Genomic DNA, 7143 nt, shown 5'->3' on the forward strand with positions numbered 1-7143 from the left:
CTGGGCATTAGGGGACATTGAGAGAGAAAGAGAGTCATGGTGATTGGTGACATTGAGCTGGTTTATCCATCCAGGAAGTGGGGAGACCAGGAGAATGAACTAAGAGTAGTGTGTGCTGTGAATGTGTGTGTGTGTGTGTGTGTGTGTGTGTGTGCGTGTGTGTGTGCTGTGTCTGTGTGTGTGTGTGTGTGTGTGTGTGTGTGCATCTGTGTGTGTGTGTGTGTGTGTGTGTGTGTGTGTGTGTGTATTTCTGTGTTTGTGTCTGTGTGCATGTGTCTGTGTGTGTGTGTGTGTCTATGTGTGTGTGTCTGTGTGTGTATGTCTATTTGTGTGTGGGAGGTGAGTTGATGGACTGGTATTTGCATGTGAGAGAGAGGGAATAACGGAGAGAGAGAGAGAAAGGGAGGATCTTTTCAAACGCTATACTTGAGTAAAAGGATGAAAAGAAGGGAGTGAATAGAAGATGGAGGAAAAGAGAAAGTGTGTCAGACAGACAGAGAGTTCTGCTGCTGGTTGTTTGAGGAGACGAGACTTCAGAACCAGCCAGACTCCAGACTGGACACCCGGCTCAGGACTGGTAGCCCGGGTAGCTTTTTCTTTCATCGGATGGACATGACCGGCCCAGATTCTCTTAATGATCTGTCTGTCTGTGTGTGTGTGTGTGTGTGTGTGTCTGTCTGTGTGTGTGTGCGTGTGTGTGTGTGTGTATCAGAGTAATGGTGCTGGTCAAAGTGACCGGCAGAGGTTTCGTTTTCCGGACATTTTGATGATATGCCGGTCAAATATCATATTATCGCTTCTTAATTAGTCAAGTTGAGGAAAACTGGAGACAGGCTATGTAGCTTAAAGAATGACATAATCAGGCTGAATAGAATGCAACATGTTCATTAGCCTAACTTATGTAAACATGCCTAACAAGATCTAGCCAGTAGGCTATCTATGTTTTCATTAACAGCAAGAGTCCGCTTCGTTCATTGTTTTAAAAAGGCTACAGTACGTTGTTTGTTGCTGCTACCCACGTTATCTCCAGTGGTTACACTGTTTAACTTGCACAGATGCGCAAACACAAGAATGAGCGCTCACACCACTAAGGCTATAATTTATTTGATAACAATAAATTAAGAAATGTTTCCTATTCTGGGAAATGTTTAGTTTCTTTTTCTTTTGGTCCTCTTCCCGCTGGCCAAAAAGATCGATCCCAATGCCCCAGTGCAGTGACGGGGACACTGTACCGTAGGAGATGCCGTCCTTCGGATGAGACGTTTAACTGAGGTCCTGACTCACTGTGGTCATTAAAGATCCCATGGCACTTATCGCAAAGAGTAGGGGATTCCCCGATGTCCTGGCTAAATTTCCAACCTGGCTCATTCAATCTGGCCCCCTAATCATCCCCCAGTGTGATTGGCTCATTCACTCCCTCACTCTCCACCTCAATCTAGTGTGTGGTGAGCGTTCTGGCGCACAATGGCTGCCGTGCTTCACGCAGGTGGGTGCTAGACATTGGTGGTGGTTAGTGAGGTCCCCCTTTCCATGTGAAGCACTTTGAGTGTGGAGAAAAGCGCTAAATAAATGTAACGTGCTTTTGTTGCTGGAAGATGCAATAAAAATTGCCTTTGCCAGGCATTTTCAATAAACAACATGAAAGTAAACTATCAATTAAGCTTGCTGTCATGGGTTTTCCCAGTACCAAATTTGAAGGCTGGAAAACAATATATGTGGCCCACCAAGTTGATGTAAAATACGTATCATATTTGAAAGTTGCCGTTTATACTATAATCCGATCAGTCATTATCACTTCACATTTACACGATATTTGCTGATTCCCACTTTGTTCTGTTTTCTGATGAACCATCCGAAAGATACCACATGAAGCACTTGAGAACTTGAGGACAGTTTGGAAGACGGAATCCAGTGATAATCGAGTCATCCTGAACAAGGCCACTGCCCAAACCAAATATCCAAGATGATTGTCTTGTAGACAGAGTACATTTTGATGACTGTGGATTGGCATTAGGCTACTAATACACTCTCCACTAAAAGCCATGTTGCAAGAAATTTCATGTAATCCTGTGTGATACAACTACTACTCTACACTAAACAAAACATTCCCACTCATGTAACCTATATCTGATTTGGAATTATGAGATTTTTATAACACCATAGAAGTTAAAATAAAAGATTAATGATAAGTGTTACAATACACATTAAGGTGTTTTTCATCAAATAACATATTATTCAAAATAGAAAGAAAAAAAAAACCTGATGCTTTTTCTCTACGAAACTCCCCCTCGCTCGGTCTGAAGCTCTTTTCCTTTTCTTTGCATCTTCCGTCAAGGGTTTTCGCTGCTTCTTCGCCGGCTCTGCCATCATACACACGTTTGCAACAAACGCTAGCGTTTCGTTAGCCTGCCTCTGTGATTAGCTACCTCTGTGCTGTAAACTGATCCTGCTTCGGTCGGCGGGTAGGATACACCGAACTTGCAAGCGGGATATTCTTCCTACGGGCAGTAGGGGCGAGAGAGTCTTCATTCGCCCTGTAATGAGTCATTTAACCATATACCGACTTACGAAGATGAGTAATTAACACAAAAACGTTGCCTGGTGTCCCTTTAATATAGTTATTATTCAAATAACTACTGGCTAACAAATTGATAATAGTGAAACAATGTGAAATATATCCCCATAGTCCCCCATATTGCCAGGTGATTTCCTGAATTTGGCAGCAATTTCGACCATTCATAAAGGTTAATGGTGGGCCACCTAAATATTATCCAATTTACTTCAAAATTTACCAGGAATGTTTTTTTGCTCATTGGAACATAATAAGCATAGGGATTAATTTGCATATGTAAAGGCGGATGATGCACCCTAATGTGCATGTATGTGTGTGTGTGCACATGCTCACCAGTGTGTTCTTGTATGCATGTGTGTGTGTATGTGTGTGTGTGTGAGAGAGAGAGAGAGAGAGAGAGAGAGAGAGAGAGAGAGAGAGAGAGTGTTTGTGTCTGTTAAGTCGTGCTGTCTATGGCTGTGCTCTGAGGGGACAGGGGCTCTGTGAGGTGGAACTCTTTGACTTTTTAAGGAGATAGACACATCTCCGTGGCCTGCAAAGGAAGTGGACCACATCGAACAAACGCAGTCCACTTCACATGCCATCCCAAAATACTACTCTTACAGTGCCACCCACCTGCCTGATGTTGTGCCTTCCTTTGTTGAGGTTTTAAAACCCTTTCCCCGTTTATTGTTATACATGCCACCCTTAAAAGTTTTACAGTTTAACAGTGTCGTAGTCCCCCCTGGTGCTTCTCTACAAAGATTTGACACATAAATGCACACATTAGATGATTAAAGTGTTCTGGGCTTGTGGTCCGATCAGCCAGCATCTCTATGGTGCTACTTGGCAAAGCTCCAGGGCAATTAACTCAAAACTCTTTTTGGCTCACATCGCAGGCCTCCATCGACTGCAGCGCTTCTAAAATTAGACTACATGAATCCTGGAGGCCAGTGGCAACAGAGAGAGGGAGAGAGAGATGGAGAGAGGGGGGGGGGGAGAGGGAGGGTGGGCGAGAGAGAGAGAGATATGGTCACTGTTTGACAGAGTGTAACTGGTATGACTAAGGTCAGCACTGACTAAGAAGCCAAAATCAGGAGTGATGGCCGAGGCTTAATTATCCCAGCTGTGACGCCAAGCATGACTGACGCCAATCATGCCAGGTGTGATCAGATGGCTAAACATGGCACCCCTCCACAGCACAGCTATGGTCATACCAGTCATGCCATTTAAAAAACATTATAAAACATTATGACAGAGGCAAGGGTGAACATTCTCTGCCACGCCTTTTCTTCTGGACCAGATCTGTGGAGCATTCACTCTAAATTAGAGCCAGTTCATGTCTAAAGTTAAAAGTTAAAAAGTTAAAGTTGACTGATATTTAGCAGACACTTTCATCCAAAGCGACACGGACTCGCAACGGCGACAATCAAACACAGGTCGACCCGTTTACCTGTTGGTGACGAATTGTTAGATCCTGAAATATCTCAATCTTAATTTCTGTAACAATTTAAGAAATGGTCATGATGATCACGATCGCGATCACTTCTGCTATGCAACCGCGGTTTTAGGCAAAAGTCATTTGAGGCGATGAGAAGCCTCAGAGCAGTCTAGATGATCTAGCATGATTGAAAGGAGTCTTTCAGGACGAGGATGGCCTAGTTTTAGGGGGGGCGTTCCATGCCTGACGTCAAGTGCATCTGAGTTCAGTGTGAGAATGTCAGTTTTGTGTCCTAAGTGTTTTGGGATGTCCCCAAACACCGTTTTGTGTATTTGTGTGTGTGTGTGTGTGTGTGTGTGTGTGCGTGTCTGTCTGTCTGTCTGTGTGTGTGTGTGTGTGTGTGTGTGTGTGTCCATATCTTTCTGCCCTAAAGCATTTCTCTCTGTCTACCCATCTCTCTGCTTTTTTATTTCTGGGTGCAGAGGTATTCATGTAGAGAAGGTCAGTCAGACAGAACGAGAGAAAGATAGAGAAAGAGAGAGAGAGAGAGAAAGAAAATGAGATGGTGATTCAGGAGGAGAGAGAAAGAGAGAGTTAGAGAAAGAGGCAGAGATAGCGTGAAACAGACAAAAGAAAAGTCGTTTGAGTGTTGTTGTTGTGTGTGTGGTTGTGTGTGTGTGTGTGTGTGTGTGTGTGTGTGTGTGTGTGTGAGAGAGATTGTGCGATGAATGCTTCAGTGCACTCAGTGCTCAAAACACCTCCACAGCAGACTACCCCCCCCCTCTCTCCATCCTCTCACTCTAACACTCTTTCTTCACACTGTATTCTTTCCCCCCATCCCACTTCCTTACCTCCTACTTCTCTATCCCTTCATCCACCCATTTTCTTTCTTCTCTCTCGCTCTTTCTGTTCCTTCCATCATCTGTTTTTTTACTCCATCTTACTATTGTCCCCTCATCCATCCCCTGCATCCTCTCATGTTCAATTCCTTTCTAAACCTCTTTTATCCCTTTCCCCCTCTCTTGCTTCTTTCTCTGTCTCTCTCCATACTGCATAGTCGCTCATACTTTCCCTACATGCTGTTCCTTACTCCATCACATCCCGTGTACAACTGGATCTGTGTCTCTTTGTGTCCCTCCATTCATTTCAGGCCCATGTCACTCTCTTCATCCACCACTTTTACTCATTTCTACCAAGGGCGTAGGTTTGGTCTCAGCTTTGGTGGGGACACATCCACAACTCCTGTTGTCACGATACCAACATTATTGTTTCAATACCAATAGCAAGTGAAGAATCTCGATTTCGATACTATTACGATTCACTTTTCAATCATAGAATTTGATTGACCCTCCACACACACACACACACACACACATAGAAAGTGATGGTTGTCATACTGTAGGTTTCTTTTTCATATTTTGGAATTCATATAAACTATACATGTATATTGATAATTATTTAATATATATGATCTGCATGATTACTAATAGCTAACTAAACATATTTAGTAATTTGATTACATCATATTGATATTTAAATTATTAGGCTACACTTGTCTATATCATCACATTTGGTGTGTAAATCTAATTGAGTGCCTGTCACTTTAAGCGGAACGTGAATGCTGAAAAATAGTTTTGCAAGTGCAAGGATGTGGATTCAATTCATGTTTGCTATGTCATTAGATAAAATAAATGTTCAAAAAACTAACAAGTCAAAGAAAATCTTTCTGGGATGAGATCATAGAACAGATAAGTATTTCGCAATGTTCATTTCTATGAGTATGGAAATGCACCAGTTTATCTTTTATTTCTTTGCATTGTGCAGGCTACATTCACAAATACATTAGCCTACATAAACAGAACATAGGAACAGGAAAATGTCTCGGATCCATTGTTTATTGCGACTGCAAGATTGGTAGCCCAACCAATCAGTCAGTGATGGTGACTTACAGTTAGCCTATAGCCTATGTGACTGTCCGTGCGGCACACCCTTATTCAACATGACTCCTAACTTTGGTTGAAAGATTACAGAAGCTAGGTTAGCTGTGACAATATCCTGGGTAATATCCTAACAGCTAATGCTATTTTACACAGTAAAATCCGCATTTGAAAGCCTGGTCACCAGTTGCCAGTTTGTATGGCTAATTATTTTGCCTAGACTGCAATGAAAAAGCTTCGTATTTTTGCTGATCTACAAACCACATAAGGGACAAACGTACATGCTGAAGGGCAAAGGGAATATCACAATGTTTTACTCTGGCCTTTTTTGGGATAGGCTATGTATTGGCAGACAGCCCTAACTTAACATTGTCGTTGACACACCCGCTCGCTTGACTGCCGGTGCAAACAAGTACAGTAGCCTGTGCTTTGACACTCTCCGTGCATGTAGGCCTACTGTAGCGTGCATGTCAGATAACCCTTCCTTCCCTCTACCCCTCTGTTTTTCAGCAAATCATATGACGACGTTTATTGTAGGCCTACTGTTGTGCTGGCTGTCGGAATGATCAGCAGCACAAATAAGTTCGCTAAAATATTGGTGGGGACAATTTTGTCATCTTAAAATATTGATTAGGACTAGTCCTTAGCGTCCCACCCTAAATCTACCCCCATGATTTCTACTATCTGTTTTCTGCCATTGTCATTGTTCCTCTAATTTGTTCACTCTTTCCTGTTCCCCTTCTTTTTCATACTTCTAATTCCATCTTCTTCTGCTGTTGTACTCTGTTGTAGGCTACTTTGTTACATCATAATGGATTTGCACTTATTTTCCCTCCTCATCTCTCCTCATCTTCTTCTTTCTTCAATCTCTTTCTCTGCCATATTTATATTTATTCATTTACTCCCATCCTTTTTCTCCTACATCACATCCTTCCTCTTCCATGTTCCTCTCTATTGTCTTGTCGTCATCCTCTCTCTATCACTTCATCATACGGTCCCACCCTCTTTCCCTCCAATCCCCATGTCTCCCTGAACACAGCACACTGAGCTGGTTATGACTCTGTGATGCCTCAAATAGACAGTTGGATTATGTCTGTGTGTGTTTGTGTTTGTGTTTGTGTCTGTGTCTGTGTGCGTGTGTGTGTGTGTGTGTGTGTGTGTGTGTGTGTGTGTGTGTGTGTGTGTGTGTGTGTGTGTGCGTGTGTGTGGGAGAG

At 42.8% G+C, this 7143-nt stretch overlaps 1 protein-coding gene across 2 annotated transcripts in view; it reads right to left on the reverse strand.

Moving 5' to 3' along the window:
- cdk15 (cyclin-dependent kinase 15) overlaps nucleotides 1-7143 on the reverse strand; it is a 46382-nt gene that overhangs the window by 33683 nt on the left and 5556 nt on the right. The window lies entirely within an intron of this gene.

This window comes from Alosa sapidissima, chromosome 23, assembly GCF_018492685.1.
Source record: "Alosa sapidissima isolate fAloSap1 chromosome 23, fAloSap1.pri, whole genome shotgun sequence".
Classification (NCBI taxonomy): Eukaryota; Metazoa; Chordata; class Actinopteri; order Clupeiformes; family Clupeidae; genus Alosa; species Alosa sapidissima.